Below are 27,938 nucleotides of genomic sequence, written 5' to 3'. Positions count from 1 at the left end.
AACTAGGAGAGTTGGGAAACAAATGACTTAAGTTAGAAGATAAAAAGCAGCAGCAGAAGTCACAGCTGTATCTTGGTCCATCAATTACTTCCCTGGGCAAATGCCTGTTGACTGCAAGATATTGCAAAACTCAGCCCTAACTGTCTCCCAGTTTTTATAGCTCTTTTTAAAGCCTTTGAGATCGCAAAGACAAGAATGAATAATCCATGAAGATTTAGACCTGTACAGGGCAAAGGTGGTTAGGCCTGGCTGTCGCCTTTGGCAGCTTTAGGGTTCCTGATTCAATTAATTACGAAGCTTGCAAGTGTGCATGCACAAACACGCACGGACAAAAACATGTACATAGATATGCAAATTAATTTAGAGAAAATAAAGATTAGAGATCATATCGGTTAATTTTAGTCCATTAGTTAAAGTTATCCAGTAATTCCTTTACATGTGCCTAATCCTCTTCTTCCAAATAATTTACTTAAAAGTATATTTCTGTTATAATGGATTAATCCAGGGAAAATGTTGTTCAAATCCTGTGTTAATTAACCTTGTGCAACCAACACAGAAAGAGCAGAGTAAAAGGAAAGCTAGAATGTACTTCTCTGAAACAACTGTGTTCCAGTACCTGGGATATGAAGATTTCCAGTGAAGGGGCAGTGTCTGTTTAATTAATTATGAAACAAATTCTTAAGAAATTACCACCACCTTGAATTTCACCACTTTGTAACTGTTGATTTGGGCCTCAGCTGAGTCAGTTACGAAATATCTAGCCCAGCAGTAAATAGCACACGGGCAGCCATGTGCTCATTAGTCAACACTGTTGCATATTTGAGGGGAGCGGAGGGGCAGGGGGGCTCAAGTGACTAGTCTCCAGGTGTTGGAGTCTCTTCAGCTCTCACTCTAGTGCGGATCTGGAACGTGGTTTCAATTCAGGCAGAACAGGGAGCTTCTCGGTACCTCCTCTGGGAAACCTCACTACCAGGGCTGCTCTTTTTGTTGAGCACTCGTTGCCGACCATGGAGTTCCGGGCAGGTGGATAACCCTTTTATCTCCTGACTTATAAAGGCTGCAATGAGAGCCAATGAGTGTTTGAAATCACCAAGTACCCTTCAAGGGTGAGGGATTCTGAAAATGAGCCATCAGGTAATAAAAACGTCAAGACAAAATTAAAAACTTTTCCTTCAAGCATGCACAACAGTAGCAGCTGACATAGAGAAATTCTGTTTGGATAAAAGACTCCAGGCTTTTATTTTAGTTTTTTTCCCTGATCTCTGGAAAGGAAAATCTATCTTGAGGGTCTAGTGTGTAGAAGCTTATAAGCATGTAAGAATCACCATTGTTTAACCTGAACACAGGCACTATGTTCTGTTTGCCATACGACTGGATTAGCTTGGCTAACAGACTTTCAGGAACTAAGGAAAAACAATGAAACACCACCACATACCCTTCTGTATGTGGAGCAACTGGAACTCTCATCTTTCGCTGGTGGAAATATAAAATGGTGCATAATTTGTGAAACCATTTGGCGGTTTCTAATAAAAAGACATTTACTGTACAACTAATCCATTTCACTTTTAGATATACACCCATGAAAGGACTTTCATGAGCATATTGATGGCAGCTTTGTTCATAATAGACCCCAAATGTCCATCCACAGAAAAATAGATAAACCAACTGTGACATTCATACATATACAGCTGTTGCTCAGCAATAAAAAGGAATAAGTTACTATTACAGTCAAAAGTTATTTGAGCAAAAGAATACTGACAAAAAAGTAGATGGGTGATTCTACTTACATGAAATTCAAGAATACATCAAACTCATCTGTGGAGATAGAATTCAGAAGAGCAGTTACCTGCAGAGGTTTGACATTATTGGCTGTGAAGTGACTGAAGAAACTTTCTGGACTTGTGAAAATATTCGCTATCTTGACTAGGCTACATTGAAGTATAACGTCATCAAGCTGTAAACCGAAGGTTTTTTATTTTACTGTTTGTAAATTATACTTCAATAAAGTACTATAGGCATACATTTTTTTAAAAACTTCATAAGATATTGTAAAGATATAAGAAATTACAAGGGAAATTTGTGCTGGGTCCTCAGTGAGGAGAACCTGAAGAAGTGATAGAGGTGGTAAGGAGACATCAGTTTAGTCTACGTAATGGCTTTTGTATTTTGGTTGAAGGGAGAGAGATTGTGCATCATTGCTAGAAGGGGTAGGAGGATAAAGATAAAAATAGTTAATGGTGACATATTGATTCAGATCCCTAGCTTAGATAGGATGTGAACACAGCTGTGTATCAGTACCATGAGGGCCATATAATTTCAGTATATCAGGAGACAGCACCTTTAGCAAGGCAAAGTCTTCTAGAAGTAGAAGAAATAATGGTGGACACAGAGGGTGCTCCTGGGCATGGTGCTTGTCCAGTATAAGACTGGAAATAGTTATACTATGTCCAGTGGATCAGGACTTGTTCCAGAATGCACATGAAACTCCTGCTAGGAATACTCCTCAAATACATCTTTGGGGCAGGGATGTTATTTTTGAGAAGGCTAAAATTTGACATGAAAAAGGGGGAGATGAATCAGAGACTTGAGTACAAAAATTGCTGTGACTTCAGATGTACTCAACACTGGTGAGTCCTGAGGCTTTGGATTACATCATAAAGGAGGTGGTATGTGTGTATTTGTATTTATGTGTGTGCTCTCGGGCCCCAAGGCCAAGGCTTAATGAGTTTGACTAGGTTTGATCATCAATTTTATTGTCATAACCTATAAGCAGTTTGAAACTAACTTTCAGTTTCCAGACTTTCAAAATAGTATGGGTAAGCTTGCCAGGAATTTTGTAAAATTCTATAGCGAGTCTGGTAGTAACTGCCAAGAGATTGAATCTCCACGGCAGCAAATGGCTGTGCTCAGGAGGAGCGGACCCCCAAGTAGAGGAAGCCATTTCTTTGGAAAGCCTTCCTGATAATCTCTGAGCCCCTAGAATGCCAGCACTGAGAGATTCCCACCCACAGAGTGGCCTAGTGGCACCTTGCCAAGATAAAAGCAGAAGCCTTAAAAAAGTCCATTTCCTCATCCACAGGATTGATTCCCAAATAAGAGATAACATATACCCCTGAGTTCAGTCTTCCAAAGCAAAAGGGCAGAGGATTTGCCTGCATGTGGGTTTTCTGTATGAACATCGGGAAATAAGCTAACTCAACACCTGAGATCTTAGCTAGGCGTCAGTCTGCAGGCGTGAGTGGCAATTTCCAGGGTGTTAGATTAAATCTTTAAAATTACTTGTAATAATAATAGGAATAATAGGAAATACAGAGTCACGGGGAAGCAAACTACTATTTATTTCAGTTTTCCATTCAGAAAACATCCCTGACCCACACAAACTACTGTTTTATTATATCTTCTTTCTCAGCATAAAAATAAGTTTCAGCAAAACAGTTGAAAACTTAAGAGTTGATTGCACGATGTAGTGGAAAGACCACGGACATAAGAGCCAAATGGACCAGGGTGTGAATTTTGTCATCACCAGTCACTAGTGACTCTTAATTGGCATAGGTTAGGTTAGGATGTACATGGCCAGTTCTCGGTAGTTTCTGACCACAAAGGTTTATTGTTCGCTCACATTACAGTTTATATTGGGTTGACTATGACTTTGGTCCAGGTTTTCTTTTTTTTTTCAACAAATAAGATTTTTTTATTCCTCTCTATTAAAAGTCTGAATTTTAAACAGATTCTTGGACTGATGGCTCATATCCATCGGCTCATTCAGCTTTAGCACCTGTAGCTTTTCCAGAACTGCAACCTTCACCATGAAGCTCCATGAGTTTTCCCAATTCAAACTGGAGCTTCTTCAGCACTTTCACTTTTCTAACAAAGCCATCACGGAGCAGATAAATAGGCTGGCAAGCCTTTTCTATGTCCTTGCCAATACCGTCTGGAATCAATTTATTGACCACTTCTTTCAAGTCATTTGTCTGTATCTCTTGGGTCATGATTTCCATCATCTTTTTCTGGATTTGGCAGACCTGTTGGTGCTGAGCATTAAGAGGTCTTCTGAATCTGATTGTTGCATTTTTTAGTAAAACCAGCACAGAACAGACAAAGCAAATAACCATTGGTAGTCTTGACGTCAACATGAGCTTCACTCACGGTCTGTCATTTTTTGACCTTGGAGCACATTTTGTCACGAGTAAGACCCATGCCTTGGAAGTTAGTTAGGCAGTTTTTGCCCTGAGCATCCTCTGTAATTAGCTTGAATTTTCTAAATGCAACTTCATCATTCTGCAGATCAGCAAGGTTCATTTCAAAAACACGACCCTTGAGGCCATCAGATGCAATTTTGGTTCCTTGAGTTCTCGTGACTAATGTTTTTCTGATATTTCTTATATTGAACATAGTTGGTGCTTACATCATACAAATCTTTCTTAGAAAATGGATCAACCAGTTTCTTCTTGGCTCCCTTTTTGCCGTCTTTTGTTAGTCACTTGTTCTTGCCTACCGCCATGGTGGTGCTCAGAGAGCCAAAAGGCCACGTTTTCTTTCTAGAACACAAAATAAAGAAGCAGTCATTTCTTGTTGTTGTTGAGGACATTGTGGCCTCATGGGAGAGGGAGAAAAGAGGGCTTGTGGTGGACATTGTGATATTTCTGCTCATTGGCCTAAACAAGGCACATGGCCGTGCCTGAGTCAATGGGGTAGAATTGTATAATCTCCTTATTGGGAGGGGCCCTTTGGAAATAGCAGAGAATATTCAGAATATAATCTACTTCAGCGATCTTGCTGAAGTTACTTCTCCAAATCTCAACCTCCTCAACGTATAAAACAAGGCTATTAATTCCTACCTCATACCACAGTTTCCAGTAAACGGATGTAAATTATCTGACATTCAATATGCTCTGAATAGTCTAGCTCTTTTTTCTTCCTTTGTAATGACTATAGATGAGCACTGATTTGCATTACTGTCTATTTCAGAGTTCCAAAATTAAAGGGCTTAATCTTTGTAAGTCATAATTTCTTAACAACTATTTGTTGGCCATGTCTTACTATGTGCCCTAGAGGTCATTAATCTGAAAGAAATATAAGATGTCATTTTTTCTTTAAAATTTTACTAACCTATGGAGGAAACCATTAACAATTTTAATGCAGAGTATATAGTGTTTCCATTAAGCTTCACATATGAGAATATGGGAGTAGGAATAGTATTATTAGTTCCATTTTATTGTTAAATAAATTAGTTCCTCTAAAAGTTTTTTTTTAATTAATCAACTCACTTATTAGCAAAGTTTTAAAACTTGTTTCTTCTGATTATTAGTCAGTAATACATGTACGTTATAGAAAACTGAAAATACAGAAAAGGATTTGGAAGAAAAATAATCATACCATAATCTCACTCCAAGAATATCCATGGTTAACATTTTGGCGTATTTCCCTAGTCTTCTTTGTTTGTATGTGTGTGGTATGTGCACAACTGGAATCATAATGCATATAGTTTTTGTACACTTAATTTCTTCACTTAATAGTACGTTTTCTTTCCTATTAAGACATTTTTCAAGGATGCTTAGTACCTTTCCATCACGTATCATATATTCATATATATGAAGCTTCTATCATTGGATATTCCATGAATTACTTAGTCTTTGGTTCTTGATGATTATTTGTGTTGTCCCATTCTTTTTGTTTTGTTTTGTTTTGCAATTAATACAACACTATATTGCACATCTTTGCAGACATATTCTTGTTTGCATTTGGAATTGTTTATTAAGGCTAGGTTCTAAAAGAATAATTAGGTCAAAGAATATGTTTCTTTTTAAGGTACTTGATGCATATTACTACTTTGTTTTCAGCAAGTTTGGGCAAACATTTTTGATTTTTTACCACATGCATAATGCTGGGGGGATGGGGTTGGGAGTGGGTAGGGATGAGGGGTTGGGTTGGAAGGTGGGATGTCGACATGAATAAGACCTTAAAGAAGATCTGGCCTATGGACAAAAATAATATAAACAAACAGTAAGGGGCACTGTGGAAAGAACTGAGTGTGAGCTAAATTGAGGAGCTGCCAAGGTCAAGTGACTAAATGAGCATTTTAAAATTCTTGTCCAAAGGAATGGTTTTGTGTCCTCGCTGGTTTGGAGGGCAGAGAAGACACTAGTCAGTGGGGTAGGACATATATAGGTCTTTCCCAAGTTCACAGAGCTAGTTAATGACCTAGGACCTTGGTTTTCTGACCCCGTAGTCAGTGCACTTTGCGCCACACCACACTGCTTCTCGAGACAAGGCATACACAGGTATGTCGAGTCAATTTACCACACCAGGCATGGTGCAATTAAGTGACGAAATGCACGACATAGACACGTGCTTCCTGAGGCTGTGGTTCTCTATCCAGGGACTCAGAATTGAGTCAGGTAAGTTTCAAAACAGTTGCTGAAAATTTGTTTTTTCTTTGTCCCCATGACTTCCTGAAAATTGGCTCACTATTTCTTGCTAACTCTACCTCTGACCCAAATCACCCATGTGGGGATTCTAGCAGAATAAGAACAGCAAAGGAGAATCTCGTTCAGAGTCCTGAGCCTCCGCAGGGTTTGGCGAAGCGATCAGGTGGTAATAGTTGTGCTGATCACCAAAAGAGGGAGTCTGGAGAAGGAGCAGGCTCCTGAGAAAGGATGACAGAGATGAGTCATTCATTTTGGACACTTTAGGACTGAGGTGTCGATGCAGCATCCAGGTGGATTTTTCAGCAGACCTTTGGCAGGACGGTCTGAAACTATTACAAAGAATTGGAGATAGAACTATAGATTTGGGAGCTCTAGACATGCATGGTGCTCAGCATACACTTTTTGCAGGTTGTGGATTCAATGCAGTTAAAAAATATTAAACTATATTTATTGAAAAAGTAAAATGTCCATGAAGCAATATTTTAGAAGATATTTGTCATCTGGAGTCTAGTAAACAATAGATTACATAGCCTTTACTACAATTTGGGAAGCCCTCTTCGTTACCAAATGGATATGAGGCTAGGACACTGGCATGGTGGAACTGTCATTCTCTTGGTATGAGCTTAAATTGAGAATCATGTTTTTGGATTTTTTGTTTTCTCTTTTTGGTGAGGAAGATTGGCCCTGAGCTAACATCTGAACCAATCTTTCTCTACTTTGTATGTGGGATGCTGCCGCAGTATGGCTTGGTGAGCAGTGTGTAGGTGTGCGCCCGGGATATGAACCTGCAAACCCCAGGCTGCTAAAGTGGATTGCGTGAACCTAACCACTACCAGCTGGCCCCCGCGAATTGTGCTTTTTGGAGACCAGAAAGTTGTTTTAAAAAATGAGTATTTTGACTATAATGTGTATGAATTCAGGTATGAGACTCTGAGAAAAGAAAACATTACCATATGGAAAGAAGAAAAATGGCAGTGATAGCAAAAGGCAGGCATCAACCAGCAAAAACGAGATCACTCTCGGAGATGAGCTGTGTGATGCCAGTGATTGGCTGGACCATTTAAAAGGTGAAGAGGAGAATTTGCTCAGAGTGAAACAGGCGTGTAGTCTTTGTTTTCGTATCTGAACAAAAGGAGAGCTCAGCTCTAAGAGACAGCAATATGAGAAAGACAGCTTTGAAACATTTTGACCAATTTTGCTTTAAATGGTATAACCCTAAACCATTGCACTTATATTACTTTAATATTTTCGAATGATGTCTCTAGAGTGGTAAATAAGTCTCTGAATATTTAAAATAAATTTTACTAAATAGATTGGCTTTAAAACCATTTTGGGGGCCAGCCCAGCAGCACAGCAGTTAAGGTTGCACACTCCACTTTGGCGGCCCAGGGTTCACCGGTTCAGATCCCGGGTATGGAGGTTTGCACTGCTTGTCAAGCCATGCTGTGGCAGGCATCCCACATATAATGTAGAGGAAGATGAGCATGGATGTTAGCTCAGGGCCAGTCTTCCTCAGCAAAACAAGGAGGATTGGCAGCAGATGTTAGCTCAGGGCTAATCTTCCTCAAAAAAAAAAAAAAAGCAAAACCATTTTGTAGTGTATTTTGTCTATTTATGTTCTCTCTGTGACATGATGATTATCTATGATTTCCTTCCCCTGTTGTACTGGCTAATCTAAAGTTGATAATGGATAGTAAGCACAGTTATGGAAATGGATAGAATTACTCAGGGCAACTCTGAAGAGCAGTAGTTCTTAAACATGGCCATACACCAGAATTACTGGTGACAGACTTATCTTATTTCATTTAATATTGATGTATGAACCCACCCCAGATCAAGTGGATCAAAATCTCTTAGCATGGGGACAAGGCATCAATAATTACAAAAAATCTCTGAGGTGATTCCAATGCACAGTTGGGGTTGGAAACTGTATAATAAGAAGAGAAGCGAGTTGAAGACATGATCCTGAGAAAGATCTAGGAAGAGGGAACCTGGTGGGACCTGAAACAGAATGCCCAGGGAGATAGATGAAAAACAAGAAGGGGTTATTTCTAGAAACCAGGAGAGGGATAGAACGTGGAAAACAGCCAACAGCATTCAATACTGAAATCAGGAAAGATAGGAACTAAAAATCCTCTGGATGTCATCGGCGCCATTTGCATGAGCCACTCCAATGGAGTAGAGGGTTCTGAAGTAGGTCTATAGTGAGATACAATGAGTTTGGGGGCACAGAAATAAATAGATACAAATATGGGGCCATAGCTGAGTGAGACATAGGGTCAAAGGTGGGCTTTGTTCTCTCTTTCTTTTAAAATACAGACACCCTTGATCATGTTGGTAAGCTGAGAGAAAAGAGGTGGTAGAGAGCAAGAAGTTGAAGATATAGGAAGGAGAGGGAAAAATAGCAAGGTCTTTGAAGAGGAAAGGAGGATAATGTATAACATGATGCAGATAACTTGATTAGCTTTGGTTAGAAGAAGAAATTGTCCATCCATTGGGATATAAGAAAAGTGATAATGTAGGAACAAATAAATTTGTTGGAAGAAGGAAGGCATGATGTTATGGGAGATGAGACTGAATAGCCTTTATTTTCTCTGTAAATTGGAAGGCAAATCTCTTGTGAGTGAGAGGAGTATTGGTGGGGTTGGTGACTAGAGGAGAACACGAAAGATGTTGGAAAAGTTGTAGTGCAGAGTGGGAGAAGTAGCTGCCTGGTATCAAATGGAAAGATGGCAGTGCATCATTGAGACGGGAGACCATGGTGCTAACGTTCAGGTGACTTCAGCAATCTGGATACAGTAGTGGAGGTGGTTGATGGCTGGATGAACGGAGGCTTGGAATTTTACCGGGTGGTTGATTTTTAACAATAAGGAAGCTGATGGTGTCAACAATATTGTGGTCTAAGAGGTGGACCATGTGATCTGGACTGACTGGAAAAGGAAACAAAAAGAACTAACAGACGGAGTGAGAGAAAATGGAGAGCTTAAGGAAGAGACAAAGTGGATGAAGCAGGAGATCATTCGTGATGGGAAGGAGCGGGTGAGAGCTGGGAATATGCAGAGTGTGGTGGTCAGAGAGTGAGATGTTGGAGAGAAGGAGTTGAGAGTGGTGATGGGAAGGGAGAGGATACAAAGACATGTAGGAAAGGGTTTTAGCTTTTCTACAAATCAAATTGTAGATTAAACAGAAATAAAAAAAATTATAATATGGATGATGTTTATAGGTACTGGAAGAGGGAGATGGGCAATGTCTCCTACAGAGGTTCAAATAACGGAGACATCGCCATAGAGAAGAATTATCTGTGACTGCACCATGGAAAAGAAGAGGTGCCATCTGTGTCTTGAGGGTGAAGACAATCCAGAAAAATAGGAATAGGGTAGTGGTGTTGGGCAAGGGGTTAGTGTAGGCTCTAATATAGAAGGAGAATGAAATTGTATTTGAATAGACCAGTTTGACTAGAGAAGGACTTGTGTAGATATGGTTGAAGAAAAGGAAACTAACATGGAGAGGCTTAGGATGGCCATGAATATATAGCTAAGAAGTTTTGATGAGGTTACAATGTTCCTTATCAATAGCTTATGTAGACAGAATGTCTGCCAAAACAAATGTAGAAAATCACATTATTTTTATTTTTATTTTTTTGGTGGGGAAGATCGGCCCTGAGCTAACATCTACTGCCAATCTTCCTCTTTTTGCTTGAGGAAGATTGTCCCTGAGCTAACAGCTGTGCCAATCTTCCTCTGTTTCTTGTATGTGGGATTCTGCCACAGCACGGCTTGATGAGCAGTGTGTAGATCCACGCCCGGGATCCAAACCCGTGAACCCCAGGCCACTGAAGCAGAGCACACGAACTTAACCACTATGCCACCTGGCCAGCCCCTAGAAAATCATATTTAAAGGTTAGTTTTTCAATTATTATTGACACACAAAAATAGAATATTGCTTTTAATTTTAAATGGCTCTAAATTTAATATTAATGACAAACTGTTTAATCTCTGGCATGATAAATTCTAAAAACTTTCAATGTGTAGGGCTCTCAGTGCTGGATTGCAAGCAGGATAATGAAGTAAATGAACATTTTCCTACAACAGCTTTCTTGTTCTACCTGATTAGTTAACTCAGGATTCATCTTTTCTCGAAATTGCTTGCAACCCTGACATCCTTCAGGGCCCAATGTTTCTGTGAGGCAACTTCCACCTATCTCTTCCGCTCTGCCCTCTGCCCTCCATATCTGCCACATTCCAGCTAAATCCTTTGATATTTCCTGGTGGAATCTCACCCCTCACAGTCAAGCTTACAGCCAAAGTGTTACTCAGAAATGACTGGAGGGATCCTTTAGCTGTTGCTGCCCCATAGGGTTGTGCATTTTCATTCTCAGCTTCTTGTCACAAGGTCCTCACATTCCTCACGTCACCCAAGGAAGAGATTGCAACAGTGGGGCCTTCAAGATGCTCCCTCTCCTAAGATGACTCAGACTACTTCACAGAGAAAATTGACGATGCAGGAAGAAAGGCTTCAACTTCCGGTCTCACGCCCAAAATACATCTACGTTTGTATTTGCTCTTTATCCCTCCTCCTCATTTCCCTTTTTCTCGAGACATCCAGTGCTACTGCCCCCAACCTGGCCATGCTTGCTTTTGCTCTTGCACCAACATTTCCTTCTGCCACACTCACATGGTCCTTCTTGCCTCCTTTTCACGTCACTTTCAGTGCCCCGTGCTGCCATGAGAGATGGAGCTAGCTGCCCTCCCTGGTGCCCTGGCTCTCTGCTCTTGCAATTATTGTAGGTTTTGTCACACACTTGGGATTTCTTACATGTCCCCTCTCTCTCTCTGGAATGGGAGTTCCTGGAGGTAGGGACTGCGTCCGATTTGCCTTCCCAGAATTAGGATGAGAGAAGCAGTAGGCTCGGAGGAGGTGCTCTATGAACCTGGGGGAGAAGGGCGTGTCTCTTGTGAGTCCCGACAGCTGATGCATTTGGGCAGAGAGGGGCCTTGAGGTGCTCCTGAGCTCTCCTCTGATTTGCAGGGCTGTGGCAACTTCAAGGCCTCAGGAAAACCACTCCAAAAACTATTGGAGCTTCCGTCTTGGTTTATATGGAAGGTACTAAAAATCTCCCTGGTACCAAGTGCTCCGTCTAGACATAGTAAAGGCTAAATAAATATTTGATAAATGAATGCATGAACAATTTAGTGCCTTGAAATATTAATTCTTTCTATTTCAAAAAAGCCCTAGCAAGAAGGGTAGCCCATTAAAGAATAAAACATCACCTTTATTCTTTATTCCAGCAAAGGAAGCATATATTTCTTCAAGTCTTTTTCTTGTAGCAAAGTCAGAATTTATTTGATGTTTGGAGGTGATTCCCACTGTACTTGAAGCAACCATTTACTTAACCTCTTCTCAGAGCACTTCACATGCTGATCTTAAATGTGTGAGTGTGCGCTTGTGCACGCGCTCACCTATTGTTTATTTTCTTCTGCTTGTGGAAAGGAAATATTGTATTGTATTTGTACGTCACATCAGCTTTCTCAGAAGTCCCTCCCTACAGTTGGAGGAACACGCATCACGCTGAAGTTAACTATTTCCTGGTAAACCCAGAGCGCACGTTCACACAGACGAGAAGGAAGTCAAAATGACAAAATGACTTAAGGTAAACATGTCTGTGTTGACATGTCATTTCCTCAGGTCTCAGGCTTTTTGTGTGACTAATTTGACCACAGCTCAATATATGGACTTAAAAAAAATATTGGCTAAACTGATCTAAGAAAAATGTCTTGAGAAAAATTAAGACTAAAGCTAATTATTGATTAGCTTAGGAACTTGATCAAATATAATGTGGCGATCTATTCAAACATTCATCACAAAAGGGAACAGATGCACTAGATATGATTGATATTGAGGTACTTACATCATCACATTTTCAAAAATTCTGGAGATGTCCTGAAAAAAATCAATGACTGAAGATATGTGAAGGGTGCTTTCATTCTTATTGTGACTCGGATGTTATGTGAAAATTGCAAAGTTATGACTAATTCTCTGAAACTGGCAGAATGAAGATGATGCGTCATATATATTATGAAAACCTTCATTCTTCGCGAATGAAATACATCTCAGCATAAAAAACTCAAATATGTTAGTAAATGTGGTGTTTATTTCCCCCCCCATATTTTAGAGTCAAGCAATATAGACTATGTCTTGGGGATACATATTCCCAAAGCAGGATCACTCTTGGCATATAGATATATACAATTTTTGATTAGTATTTAGTAATATTGACCAAAAGAAAACTGCCACTTCCAAGCCTGGAGAGTAGGAGTAAGCAAAACCAAGTAGAATCGTAAAAATACAAATTCTTGAGCCCCATTCAATGCCATAGGGGTGAGCCCAGGAATCTACTTTTTCTGAGCTCTCCAGGTAACAGTGAGGCACAGGCCCCCTTGGGAAGCACTGACTTTCTGCCTGGAATTAATTTTAACATCTGTCAGAATGCTCTATTGTACCAGCTACGGGTGCTAAACAGTGTCCCTAACCCATGACAAGGGAGTAGGGAGAGGGTGTTTCCTTCTTGTGATAATAAGTGTGTCTGTGGGAGGGTGACATCAGCTAGCTGTGACACCTAGTTTGCTCCATTGGAATTGTCACTTGACAGAGTTGGTGGGAAACACGGAGATTATTTTAGTGTAATTTATCATTTTACAGTTGAGGATGCATTGATAGAGATATTAAGTTACTTGGCAAGGTCATACAGATGGTTCTGGAGAGAGCTGGGAGTAGAACTCAGGTCTCCAGAGACCTCATCCGGTGCTTTTCTCATTTAAAAAAAGAAAGCTCTTCCCCGTCAGACTTCAACCTAATTTTGCAGCCTCATTTTTTATCACTTTACTCTAGACACGCTGTTAACTTTTCCTCAGAACTCCCGGCATTTCATAACACAGGTGACATCAGCTGTAATGCCAGCCGGGTCGCCCTTCTTCCTCTTTTGGTAAAAGCCCTTGACTTCTTGTTAAACCACTTATCCTTCACTGTTTTCTGGTTTGAGTGGCTTCACCACAGTCCCTGGCCTGAGGAACAGCATCTAACCCAAACCAGGATGGCTGAAGACTGAATGATTGGTTTGAGGAGGGCGGGGACTGTCCAGGCCAGTGAGGGACACTCAGAGTACTTTGCTGGAACCCTGGGGAAAGAGCCGCTTTCTCCACCATGGTTCTCATGGGCAGGAGGGAGGCTGTTGCTACTGGTGGCCAGATTTGGCAGCATTTGGGGAGAGCCTGTCCGAGAAGAAAGCCAAGACAGAAGGAAAAGTCATGTGGAGAAGTGAGACCGATTCCTGGTGTTAGAACCACAAGATCTGGATCCAGTCCTTCCATTTCCACATCAATTACTGGACTTTTCACATATACAGTCAGTAAATCGACTCTTGGCTTAAGCCGGTTTGATTGTCTTTTTCCTCCCGCAGATGAAGGCGATCCAATGAAATACTTGGTTCTGTCACTTTGCAGCTACTATACTATTTCACTGTAATGCCCATTCTTTATTTTTCCTCCTGAAAAGCTATTTCTTAGAAAAGGCATGAAAGAGTTACCTGCAATTATTATGTTTATCGTCCACACAAACAGATTGCTGGGTTATCAATAGCCCTGCCCTCAGGTCCGTTAGGCTAAGCATATGGGAAGGTGTTTTTCATAACCATTAAGATACTGGCCCACACCCTTGAAATGTCATTAAACAAAGATTCCTGCTTTTGTGGGCTTTCACTTTTTATGTAGGAAGAGATAATTAAAAAAACCAAAAAACTAAACAAGTAAATTATTCTGTGGGTTAGAAGATGATAAGGGCTATGTTCAAAACACCACCACCAACAAAGAAATCAGAGTAAGGGGTACCAGCAAATGCTGGTGTGGGAGGGTTGCAATTTAAAATAGGCCTCACTGGAAAGTAACAAGGAGCAAAGACATCGTGATGAGGGAATCGGGCAAGTGGCCACCTGGGGAAAGAACGTTTTAGGTTTTCAGAACAACCAGTGCCAGGGGCAAAAGGGAGTGTGTCTGTATTCCAGGAACAGCAAGGAGGCCAGGGGAGCTGCCACAGAGCCAACAATGCAGAGATAAAGTCAGAAAGATCACAGAGGTGAGCTCACATCCCATTTGTAGCCATCTGTGAGCACTTTGTTGTCTTTTATTCAGTGAAACAGGGAGTAAGTGAAGTTAGTTATATTATATTTTATTTTAGCAGAGGAGTGACATGATCTGACTGACTTCTTCTCCTTCTTTATTTTTTGTTTGGTGAGGAAGATTGTCCCTGAGCTAACAGCTGTGCCAGTCTTCCTCTATTTTGTGTGTGGGACACCGCCACAGCATGGGTTAATGAGTGGTGTGTAGGTCCCCACCTGGGATCTGAACTCCCAGGTCACCCAGTGGAGCACGCGAACCTAACCACTACACCACTGGGCTGGCCCCGTGATTTGCTTTTAAAGTAAATGCCTCTGAGTGAAGTGTTGAGATTAGACTAGGGGGTAAGGGTGGAAGCAGGCAGAGCAGTTAGGAGGCTGTGGCAGATAACGCTCACAGATGCTCAGCTCCACACTCAATCTTCTAAACTCCTCTGTACCATGAGGCTGGAAGCTTGTGAACTACTATTCCTAGACTCCCTTGCCAGCTGGTTTCCACATGAGACCTGCCAATGGGAAGCACGTTGGGAGCATGAAAGTAGGAGGAAGAGAGAAGCCATTTTTCTGCTTCTGGTGGCACCTCTAGTTGCAGTGGCAGTAGGAGCAGTGGGTAACAGCATCTAGAGGATAGAAAACCCATACTGATATGGAGATGAATGCAAATGGAGCCTGTTTGAGGCAGAAGGGGCTGGGTGGATAGGAGAGAAAGTAGAAGTTCACTTTTGGAATATGGCAGTTTGAGATGCTTGTAAGTTATCCGGGTGGGGAGTAAGGAACCAGACAGTCTGGAATTCAGGAATGAGGTCTAGGCTGCAGGTATAAATTTGAAAGTTAGCGATGTCATTTAAAGTTCTAAGAATGGGTGAGCTCATTGAAGAACAGAGAAAAAGAACACCACCACTTGAATCCCAAGGCTCTCTGACATTCAAAACTCATGGAGAAGAAGAAAAACCAGCAAGAGATTGGAAAAGAGTGACCAGTGATGCAGGATGAAGACTCCAGAGAAGAGACAGTGACCAACCTTGTCAAATTGGCTCATGAGTCAAAAAGATGAGGACTGAGATTGGACAGCTGGATTCAGCAGTGTGGAGGTGAGTATCTTGGCACCGGTTTATTCATTCACTAATTCATTCAAAAATATTTATTGAGCATCTACTTTGTGCCAATCACTGGGGATCTGAGGAGAACAAAAAGACGTTGTCCCTGACCTCTCAAAGTTGAGAGTATTCCACTACAATGACAGGCTATGATTTCATGCAGAGATAAACTTCAAAACAGACTCATTAAATGGGTGCATGTGCATATCTGTACACACACTTGAGGGACTGGAGAAAGCAAGAGAGACACAGGCTAAGGGAAGTTTACTGCAAGGGCCACAGGACAGACTAGAACAGGCGCTGCCGCTGTGAGCTAGGACTTGTTAAATGCTATTTATCTTATGAGTTGAAGCATCTGGCATCTTTAAAAAGGGATTATCGACTCTCTTTTTGTTTTTACTTGGGGAAGTATTTGACCAGGTGCCATAATTTGATTTTAATCTGATTTTATCTCTATAGTGCTTAGGTGGTTTAATTGCTGGTTTGATCAGGCACCTAGAATATGAATTGCTGGAAAAATAACACGTTGCATTTTTGAAGGCAGGATTGTTTCCATGGATTCTCTTTACCGAATACAAGTGGTTATTCATGACTCTCCAGGGAGCAGGACTTGCAAAACAGTATTTTGTTCATCTAAATATTGTTTGATAGAAATCATGTAAAGCAATTTCTGAAACCCTAATATTTTCTTGGATGAAATTTGGCATGAGGTCCTGGGCAAATGAAAATAATTGAAACCGAAACAAAACTTAAACGGTAGTTCATCTAATGTGTGTTTCATGATAATACTACTATGGATCCTAAACATTGGGTTGCTGTAATTTTCAATAGCAAAGTAATCACTAGGAGATAATAAAAACACTAGTATAGCTTGGAAGTTATTTCTTTATAAACAAGAGACTCTTGTAAAGTACAGAGAAGCTTCACTCTTACAAATAGAAAGTATATAGCAATATTTTGAGTTTTCCACTTGAATTCTATAAAGACACTGTTAATAACCTATAAGTGAATGTTCTTAGGCCATGACAAAGTCATACTGTAATAAAGCATGTGTATTTTGTTAATTCAGGCAATGAGATTGTCCTGCAAAGAACTTCTCTTCACAAGTATCCATCCATATGATCCATTTTGAACTTGTCCTAGGGGTAGTCCCAACAAGTAGCTGAATGTGACTTACTCTCCCCTTCGGAAATCTGAAAGGTAAGTGATTTGTACCCCAAACATGGGCATTTCAAGGAAGACCTTCTCTCCTTGGAACTTTTATCAGGAAATGGGTGAATAAATGAGAAACTATGGCACTGTTCTAAAAAAAAAGACAAACAAACAGTTAAATATTTTTAAAACTGCCTATAATCAAACGATTTATTCCATTTCCTAACATATGTAAAATAAAATATAGGCTCCAAGTGTAATAGCACAAAAATTAGTTGGTGAAAATCAGAAAACCCTGGTAAACTTTATGGCACGGTTTTGGCTTGGAGGACTTGACGTAACCAGACACAGCCCCGCATGAGCGAGGTGTTTGCCATATTTTCTTAGATTTCAGTAATGGAGCCCATGGAATTATTGGCCATGATGAAAACTTCTCAGTTTGTTTGTTTTCAGTTCTGTTGACTTTTCTATTGGGATTTATTTTTTCTCTCCTGTCCTCTTGAAATGAAGATGAAAAGTTGTTTCCCAGAGTATTAGGCATAATTTGAGCTCATTTCTACCCCTACGTGCAATTCCAATCTAGACAGTTTATTAGCTAATGAGACGTAACATTATTTCATTTGTCAAGATTAGATTTGTGGGGAGGAATCACAGAAATAGCCTCCTCTTTTATCCTTTGCATCAACATGATTATTAATTCATGCTTGGCGGGGCGTTCTGCAAGGTCAGAAGCACTCTTGGGAAGAGCTGGCAAATGGCTCTGTGCTCACTTCCATGGATGTTCACTTAGCTGACAAGATGATGTAAATCAGGCTTGGAAGAGGACTTTTCATTATTTAAATGGGAGAGAGTGATTCTCACTGGTTGTGTTTGACTGTTTAAGAAGCATGACACATTCTTTTTTGGGTAATAAATGCCTTGAGAACAGTTTCCAAATTTTGTTTCTTAGAGTCAACGAGCTCCCACGAAATGAGTGGGGGAGCGACAAGAGGAGACTCAGATGCTCATTCTGGCCCCTCACTTCCTCATTTCAACCCAAGGAGCGCTCCCTTCAGCTTTTTTAAACAGTAATGTGTTACATTTGAAAACAATACTACAAAATGGATTTACTGCTTTAAAAATTAGTTTGACAGCTGGAGAGGAAGGTCTTATTCAAGGAAGAGAACAGCATGGGGGTGCAGTGGGGTTCTGAATCCGATGTGGTCGAGTCTGCTAATTGTTGCCACAAATCCATTCTCCTTTTTTTTTTTTCAGTATTGGAGCTCTGATTTTCCTGCTCTTCTCCCATTTTAGCTGGTACAAGACCACCCAATTAGAAGCCATATTTCCCAGCCTCCTTGAGCTAGCTCTGAGTCATGTAACTAAGTCTAGAACAATAAAGTGTGAGTAGAAGTGATGTGTGTACGTTCTGTGTCATTCTTTTAAAAAAAGGAAGCTGACTGCCCTCCTTTCTCTCTTTTCCCCTTACCAGTGGCTAGCACAGCCAGCTTAGTCTCTATGGTGGGAGCCATGAGTTGAGAATGTCCGAGCCATCCCATCAGACCGTAACTGCTCTTTTTCAACTACGATAAGAGCGAAAAATAAAATTTCATGTTGCTGAGCCCCTGTATTTTGAGGTTTTTTTTTTTCAGTAGTAGCTCAGCCTTTACCCAAAGTAATGTTACAAAGGTCATGCAAAGAGAGTTATGAGGTCAGTTTCATTAGAAAGGCTGACGTTAAAGAATTTAATCTTCAACGTAATTGAGTTTAATCTTATGTTTACTGTAAAATAACATGGTATAGAGGGATATCAAACCAATCAGTGCTGTATAGACTGAAATAGACAGATTCCGGTCATTATTGCCCTTATTATTTGAGACAGCGCAAAAGTAGGGCAGGATTAAAGGCACAGCTCATCTGAACAAACAAACACGGGCAGAAATTAAGATGTGGAGGGAGAATTACGACATGCCCGCCTAACAGTTAGTGAGTATTGAGAGAAAAGTGTGAAATGAAGAGAAATTTAGGCAAATGGCAGGTGGGAGAAATTTTCTCATTATGTCTCATTTTTGTACTTATGCTGCATCTTTCCTATAAGAAGCCTCTGGGTCTTTACAAAATAATAGTTATCTTACTGACACCCTGATGCTTCACCTGTTTGCTGTTTCACAGACGTCTTACTGTGGTCTCTCTGTTTTTTCGTGTGTGAGGAAGTTTGGCCCTGAGCTAACATCTGTGCCAATCTTCCTCTATTTTATGTGGGATGCTGCCACAGCGTGCCTTGACAAGTGGTGCTAGGTCCGCACCTGGGATCTGGGCCTGCAAACCCTGGGCCTCTGAAGCTGAGCACATGAGCTTAACCACTATGCCACCAGGCCAATCCCCTTACTGTGGTCTCTTATCCAAGGGTTTCTCAATGCTTATTATAAACCCACCTCCGTATGTCTTGCCATTGCCCCAAACTGAACACATTAAAACCTGAAGTCCCTTTCTTCTCATAGAAATTGCTTGCGTTGTCTGTCGTCTGCTTGTCAACTTTATATATATATATATATATATTTTTTTTTTTTTTTTGCCATTTCTATCTCAGATTTTCTTTGATTTTTCTTTTTCCATCTTCTCTTTAGCCAATGTCAACATGTCCTTCTTTTCCTCCTTTGAATTGGTTTTTAGGTTCACCCATTGGTCTCTGTTCTCACAGCCTCCCACTTGGTCTAAGACCAGAACACAACCACCCCCGGATATAGCCCACAATCTTCTATTTGGTCCAACTCATTTGGTCATAACCAAATTCTGTCTGTTCTCTCATGTCCAGATCTGAGAAATTGCTCTAAAAACTGCTTTTAGCATTTTATTTTTATCCTCAAGAACCTGTAATGATTAGCTGCCATTTGGCTATTGCCTACAACATAACACGACCCCATGACTTCCATAAAATGACCCTAATGAAATGCATTCTGGGGTAGTAGTCAAGAGCACAGGTCTTGGTGTCCTGTTGAACTGGCTTCAAATTCTAGCTTCACCACTTACAAGCTCTGCACTATGACCATTTTCAGCCTCAATTTATTATCTGTAAAATGATGGTAATGCCCGCTTGCTAAGGCTTCTAGAGGCTTTGAAAGTGGGATAACATCTGTAAGATGTGCAGAATGGTATACAACACACAGTGGGCACTCACTTTCATGTACTCACCGTTGTCTTCCAGCTGGCACTCCCTCTGTTCCTGTCCTCTGTGTTGGATTCCTCACTCTCTGGGGCAGCATCATCTCTGTTCTTTCCTTGGCACTTCTAGTGTCATTCACCCTTAATTTACAGTTGAAGTCCTACCTTCCTCACACAGTCTTCTGAATTCCCATTGTTTCTCTAATTGTTTGGTATGTTTTTGTTTATTTCCTTTAGCTACAGCTGAAGCGCACCCTGAAGAACAGGAATCATTCTTGGACTTCTTTTCTGCTCTTTCCTGCATCTGGCTAATATTGGTCACATGTCCTCCACTCAACACCTAACAATGGAGGCATTGAAATAGATGGATTCACAAATACATAAAATAACAACCTCTTCAAATTTATTATTTTAGAAAAAATTTTGCAACACATGCTAAAGTAGCCTTAATATTGCTATGGGCTCACTTTGCCCCTTTTCACACTATTTCTTATGTGATGTGACTAAACTTAGCAGTAATTCATAATATGGAGAAGCAACTAACGGGGAGGCTATTAGGGGATTGGGACTGAGAGAGGAGGTTGAACCTGAGTGTTGAAGAAAGAAAGGGGCAAAGGAAAGAAGAAAAGACATGAAATTGAGAGAAAGAAATGAAGGTAAGGCAAAGGACAATAAGGCTAATATGTGACTAATTCAGCATTATGCTGAAACCTTGATATCAAAGGTCTCATCAAATTCCAATCATAAGCCTGAAAGATGTGTTATCATTGTATTAACAAACCTTTTATAAATGAAATATAACACACATATGAAAGGATGCTTTAAATGTAAAAGCTTGCATTATGAGTGAACATTTATTGAGCCATCATTGACCCAGACACACAGTGCTCCCAGGAGCCTCTCCTAGGAAAATCTTTTGATCCCAGTCTGAGGCCTGAGGTTCTCTGGGGTGTCGAGAATCCTGCAGGTCTGTGGTAGGACTGGGCACTTCCGGGGCCCTTTGCCCTGAGGGTATAGGATTTGAGGTTAGACTAGGGCTGGTTTCTCAGAGTTCCCAGCTTTGGTAGAGTCTAGATTTTACCTTTTCACTCTCAGTCAATAAGGCTGCCAAAAGCTCAGCTCAGTTTTGCCACTATTTTATTTTTTCTAGATCAGCAGATGCCTTCAGAGCAAAAGTGGCTTTGAGTTTTGATCTAACTTTGCTGGAATCTTGTCTTTTAGATTTTGGTTCAGTAATTCCTTAGTTTCTTGCTATCTCTTTGATTTTTTAAGAATAAATTATTATTATTATAAATATTTTGTTCAGCTGTTTTTCTTGTTCTCAATCGGAGTGTGGATCTGAATTACTTTGATGGTGATTATTAGAAGGAAGTTTGTTGTGACATTTTATAGATGCAGAGATTGAAGTTTAAGGAGAGGTATCCATCCAGTAGAACCAGAATTTGAATCCAATTTGCTCTTATTCTAAACTTCTTGCTCATTCTGCTTTGCTATGTAGACTAACAAATGAGTTTGGTGATATTTGGCTATAAGGTTAATGTATTGGGTAAAAATTGTAGTAATCAATTTCTTATTTGCCTTCTTAGTTATCTGCCTTTACTTCACTTTTAGCTTTGGTTCATAACATTCTCTCCTCTAACAACATTAATTACTAAAGAGATGAAAGAAGATGAGTAAAGACTACTGGCTGTTGCTGACTCTATACAGTGTGCAGCAAAGAAAGCTGGAGGTTTTTTTTGTCATGCACCCAGGTGGTAAAAGATGGAATCTATCTCCAAAGAATTTAGAGCACTTAACCAACGCGATCTCATTAATCCTCACAACACGATCTTGATGTCTCTGTTTTATAATGGGTGCAATTTACCAGTAGGAAGTAAATAACTTGACTCAAATCTTGATTTTAAAAACTCTTCTTTTTGAATCCCCTGACTGTTACGCACACATCTGGGCTACTTCTCCAAATTGACAACTTTGTGGTTTATCTAGGGTGACATTCAAAAGTAAGATTTTATGTGGTCACTTTATAAGATCCAAGGTAAATGATATTAAAGGGACAGAGTTAAAGAGATGTGTTAAAGGGATGGTGTTAGGATTGTGGTTATAGGGTTGGGATGGAAATTTCTCATGGTCTGATACAAAGTGAAATACAGAATTGGAGGCAACTCACCCATAAAATCAGGTCAACACCACAACATTATCGTTTGATAAATGCAGAAAATTGTGATTAAGGGTCTATTTCTGCTTCAATTATGTGGACAATTGTCCCAATTCTATGCTATCACTTTTCAGTAATAAACAAATTGCAAATTATATTATATCCTTGTGTGTACTCTGCTTTGAAACTAAAGAATTAGATATTTTAATATTGTTTCTCATAACTATACCAGGGAGAATAGACGCTGATCAAAGATTGACAGAGTTCGCCCTAGGACAGCGAGTTTTTCACACTCCTAAAAAAGTTCAATAGAAATATTTTCCTCAAAGTTGAAAAATCACACACCCTCTTGTTCAAATCTTGCTTACGTGCCTGGTATCTACACACCAGAAACGAGGCACACCAGAGTTAGAACTTTATCCCTGACTCCCCCTGAACTTTTGACAGGAAAGGTCACATAGCCAAAGCATGAAAAAGCAGGAAGCTCAGATTGCTTTTTTGGTACCTCCTGGTATTTGCAGAGTGAATTTTTTGTTAGGATAGCTGACAGATCACAATGGGGCAACACGTTAACTTCATCATGCTTATGTAGCAAGAAAAAATGACCGCTGGACTGGTTGAGGGCACCTCTAGCAAAGTCGACCTGAGTTGAATATAAGGAAAACAATTAGGATAGCATGAAACAGGATTAGCCAAACACTTTCTACAGCCGGAGTCCAAGAAATTCCTATTTGCTCTTCAGTATTTGTAGGTGTGATAGAGTCACCAGACAATGGTGAGATGGGGGTTTAAATGGCAGATTATGGGGGCTCATGGTTGCACTGTCATCTATCCAGGCAGTTATTCCTCTGGTCTCTGTTGTCAGGGCTATGCGACATTTTTATTTCTCAGAGATGCCTATGTTGCTACAGGATGTTTCAGAGTTCAGATAATGGCCACTCAAAGAAGCACACCCAGAGAAAAGATGACTTCATGTCAAGATGAGGCTTAGGGAATAAGCTGAAATAAGCTGCATGTTTGCATATCAACGAGAGGGAGCAGGTGAACATTATCAAATGGAAGCACGGAGGGCAGCTGGTGAGATCGCCAGGGGCTGTGCAGGCCCCAGACAATTTGCTATTAAGTACAAGATAAGGCAGTGGTGCTCTAGGTTCTACCAGGCACAAACAACCCATAGGAAACTAAGAGCTGGAAGTACTCATTTCCTTTCCTCTTTATAAAGTAATATTTGAGCTGACATTATAATAGTAATCAGTGTTGTTAATGTCAGCATCAAGCAGTGTAATTGTAAGAAGTTCCAAAATACTAAGAAACATTTTGATTTTCACGTAGTTCTGTGTCAGAATAACATCATCAAGAGGACAGGCTTAAGGGAGGCTGTGGAGGCAGACAGCCTGGGTTCGAGCTGGTCTCTACTACATACGAGGTAAGTGACTCCCTTGCCTTTTCTGGGATTCCATTTTCTCAGCTGTAAAATAGGGGAAATAGTATTCCCCTCATAGTTATAGTATAATTGTGTGTAGGTAATTTAGTATCGTAAGCAAAATGGGTAGATGAAAATCTGTGTTAAAAAATTATTTTGCTCAAAGATTTCTAGTTTCTGGCTTGTAAGTAGCAGTTTTCCGGTACATTTAAAATATCTCTGCTTTATACAAATCTTGACTGAGATACATTCCAGAAGGCTACGTGAAATAGTATAAAGTATTTGCCGTGTCCCCATGGTCTGGAGGTGGTCCTCCCTTTTGACCTGTCCAGAAGTCTTAGCTCAGAGCTGACAGTCCCTACGGGGAGACTCAGTCACTGTGGCAGACAGGTGGATGCTGGTGGGGGGAATTCTTCAGCCCCTTTCTGTGGATACCCTGCAAGTCAGCACGGTGACTCCACGGGCGTGTGGTGTCAGGACATGCAGACGACACTGCAAGGCGGACGTGTGCAGATGTTGGGAATTTCAGTAGTACCTATAAAAATTTAACCAATTGCCCATTCTTTGATATAAAAGTGATATGGATATATGACAAGGCAGAATTCAAAATTCACATAAAGACTTTAAAGTAATTTGGTGTTTGAAGTGGGCATAATGTAAAATGTATAATGTGAAATGTGAAAGTATTCTTTCCTGATGTTAAGGTAATGTGAGGAAATGATAGAGAAGGACGGCTCTGTATTCGTAAAATCAGCTGCCACTCCACGCCACCATGTGGGACTACTCTTGGCTTCATTGGGATTTTATGAAACTCATCTTAAGGAAGTAAATATCTTTGTTTGATTACTTTTTATAATGAAAAATAGATAAGTTTTTTGCCTTCAGTTGTGCTTTTTAGAAACTAACCTGTTCAGCTGAATTTTTATTAATTATTGGTCTTTATATTGTTTCCACATCCTCTTCCTCCTCCTTTTTTATGCCCAACCAAGAATGAACATTGTCCTGGTATTTATGGGAAGTAGATAATTAGCTGTCTAAGGCTATATTAGGCAGCTATCGCTTTTTATTATCTATTTCATGGATTTTAGATGAATAAGTTAAAGAGGAAAAATTTCCTATTTTTGAAGCTACACAATTTTAATTTGACACTACAATCACTTTCCTAAGTTTAATTTTTTTTGAGGTGGAGGAAGAAACTTAAAACTGACAAATAAGTCAGCCTCTTTGACTTGACACCTTGAATTATATTTTAACAACATGAAAGTTTTATCACATTTGAACCATTATCTTACTGGGTTATTTTTAAACATCTAGAAGTCTGGATTTCTGAATCTATTTGAAAAAAGAAACAGTTGATTTTGATGACTGTGTATAAATTTTCTAAAGCAGAGGTTGGCAAAGTATGGCCTATGGGCTAAATCTGGTATGTGGCTTGTTTGTGTCCAGTCCAAGAGTTAAAAATGGCTTTTGCATTTTAAACTGTTGTAAGAAAAACAAACAAACAAAGCACAATATGCTACAGAGACTGCATGTGGTCCACAAAGCCTAAAGTATTTGCTATCTGGCTTTTTACAGGAAAAGTTTGCTGACCCCTGGTCTAAAGGATTACATAGGTATTTTCTTTTAATTTGTATTAATGCTTTTTATTCCTGTGAATGCTGCCCTCATCCTTTCCAGGACTCACTGCTGTTTGGTTGTTCAGCCTCTTCACGGAGTATGGCTTGAGTTAACAAACACACGATACATCATTCCTCATAGAAAAACCTGTGGCTTTTCTGGGTTGTTTTCACGGCTTAATACAATAACTTTGCAAATCTAATCTCTAACCTTTATGCTAACTGGAATTAACCTACCCTGATCTTGACTCAAATCTTGTTCTCTGGCAGTAATTAATCCACAGTGTTACTCGAGAATAATTCTTGGTAGTGGGTGATAAAGGAAAGCAAGAAGGTTGAAGTTTGGCTGACTAACTAGGCTTCAAAATACATACACGTGTTGCAAAGAATTCCTCTTTCATAGTAAGAAAGAAGACAGAATCTCAGGAATTAACCACTTAAGGGAAAAATGGAGATAAAGAAGGGAAGGGCAATCTGGGGCATTGGGACATTATAAACTGCTGCTTTTCTTGTGTTGCTTTTTTCTTAAGTGGAAATGGACATGGGGAAAACACAATCCTCTTCCTGCAGGAAAACGGAACACCAGTTCTCCGTGACTCTCTCTCTTGCCCTCTCGTGACCAGTGTGATTTACCTCTCATAGTCTAGAACATCGGCTCCAGCTGACATCCTGGCTCCAGACAGCTCACCTTCGTTTGTACCATTTCATGTGAGAGAATTCCCTCAGTTAGCTGAGAAAAACAAGCAGTCTAGTGCAAAGTAAAAGCAATAACTAAAGAAAATGTGATCTAAGGCAAGGAGAGTTTGAAACAAATAATAATAATAAAGGTCAGATTAATATTTTAAACTGTTATCAGACCCCTCATGTCTAGGAAAGGTTTTCTCTTGAGGTTTTCTGAGAATTTCCCTATTTGTTTTCGAAAACTAAAGGTAGTTTTATGTTTATGTACTAATAAGTAATGTTTTATTCAGGAATTGGTTTAATCGTGGTTCGTTCCATTTACAGTTCTCCTAACTGCCCATTATCTTCTCATTTTGACATGGTCTTAATGTAGAAATGAAGAAAGAAAGAGTTAAAGTAACAGTTTTTACATAGACAGGAAAAATTGGGGCAGGTTCCTTAAAATTCCCTTTAGACTTTGTGGGAATGGTACAATCAACCACAAAGCCATTCCTGGCATATTTACTCTTGTCCAGCTCTGGTGGATTCTTGGTTGTCACATGGCCTTGGAGAAATGCATGGTCTTGTTTCCGCGCTAAGGCGCCCCTTCCCATGGTGCTGGCTGCAGCTTTCCGATGACCTTTGATGGAGAGTGACACTCACTTCCTGGCTGTCAGCTAACAACATCCTTGCTCCTTCTTTTAAGAAAGCAAATCTCAGGGAATGGACAGTCGGCCAAAGGAAGTCAGGAAGAAAGGCAGAGATTGTAACAAAATGAAAAAAATAAAGCGACTTTGGTAACTTTAGGAAGAATATCAAAAAGCTTCAGATTCTGATTCTGATTTACTACCAGATAAACTTTCACATACAGATATTGGTACAGAATGTATGATTAGCAAATCCGCCATTTATTTTCTTTAACACACAACGCCACATCACAACTGGCAAAGTGCTAGACCTACAATCATAGACTTGAATCTGAGTGTTTAGTAGTTGTTCAAATGATAGTACAGATGTCAATTCTGTGTAGGATAGTCTGTTCTCCCTCAGCTTCACACTCACTCTTCTTTATCCTCTCTTAGACTTGCGCTATATCTGCCAGACTCTGCTGCAGGCGTTGATGGGAAATTAGAAGTTTAGAAAAGGGGATAGGAGGAGAAGCTGATCACCCATATTTTGCCCCGAACCACACATATGAGCGTGCATGTGCGTGTACAGACACACACACAGACACACACACACATAGAGACACACACAGCTTCCGGCAGCCCCTCCAGCGTGACTGGCTCACAACTGTGTTTAGAATAATGCCTGCAGCATAGAATGTTCTCAGTGGTTGTCAGCCATTATTATTATTGTTTTATGCACAAAAATGTCCCAGCATTAGATTAATTTTGGAAGGCTGAAACCTCCCTCTGTCTTTCCTATGAGATTTACAATAAAAGGGCTGGAGTTCTTTATTTAAAAACCTATTTAACTTTAGTTATTCCAGCATTCTCCAATCCTATCTGAACACTGAATTCCCCCCACCCCCACACTATGTCAGATACCATCTTGTAGAAGTGGGATTCTACAGAAGATATTCTGGAAAATACTGACCAAGTGGGACATCTGTGGAGTCCTCAGGCAGAACCAGATTTCATCCTGGGACTGCCTCTTTCCTTGTTGCCTGACCTGAGAGGACTGCTAAGCTTCACTGTCTCCCCTTTTGGTTTCTCTGTAAGACTGTCAGTTGCTGTGGCAGACACACCTTAGGGTAATTTTGATGATCCCTGCCCTTGTATGATCCCCTCCCCTTGAGTGCGACTTGCTTCTAACCAACACAATATGGCAAAGGTGATGGCTGTCACTCTTGTAATTATGTTTCGTTACGTGAGACTCTGTCTTAGCAGACTGGAGAGACTCTCCCGCTGACCTTGCGGGAACAAGCCACTACAATGTGAACAGAAAGGAGAGGGTCACACGGCTGGGCACTGCAGGCAGCTTATAGCACCTGAGAGCCTCAATGTTACAGCAGCAAGAAAGTGAATTCTGCCAACAACCACGGGAGCTTAGAAGAGGACCCGGAGCTCCAAAAAGGAACACAGCCCATCTGACAC

The 27,938-nt window shown here is 40.3% G+C and overlaps 1 long non-coding RNA gene and 1 pseudogene across 2 annotated transcripts; one reads left to right on the top strand and one right to left on the bottom strand.

Moving 5' to 3' along the window:
• Nucleotides 1–4,137: 4,137 nt before the first annotated feature.
• Nucleotides 4,138–4,501, bottom strand: LOC100066922 (small ribosomal subunit protein eS1-like; annotated as a pseudogene).
• Nucleotides 4,502–6,357: 1,856 nt separating this feature from the next.
• LOC102149298 (uncharacterized) lies at nucleotides 6,358–18,240 on the top strand. 2 transcript variants are annotated; one of them, XR_011422140.1, is made up of 5 exons: nucleotides 6,358–6,398; nucleotides 10,199–10,327; nucleotides 15,509–15,686; nucleotides 16,762–16,892; nucleotides 18,099–18,240. It is a non-coding gene; the product is annotated as an uncharacterized lncRNA (long non-coding RNA). The 2 variants fall into 2 exon arrangements; XR_001379250.3 differs by lacking the exons at nucleotides 6,358–6,398; nucleotides 10,199–10,327 and adding an exon at nucleotides 12,436–14,555.
• Nucleotides 18,241–27,938: the final 9,698 nt, after the last annotated feature.

This window comes from Equus caballus, chromosome 10, assembly GCF_041296265.1.
Source record: "Equus caballus isolate H_3958 breed thoroughbred chromosome 10, TB-T2T, whole genome shotgun sequence".
In the NCBI taxonomy this organism is placed as follows: domain Eukaryota; kingdom Metazoa; phylum Chordata; class Mammalia; order Perissodactyla; family Equidae; genus Equus; species Equus caballus.
The sequence above is the reverse complement of the archived record's forward strand: the minus strand, read 5'-3'. Positions and strand labels throughout refer to the sequence as shown.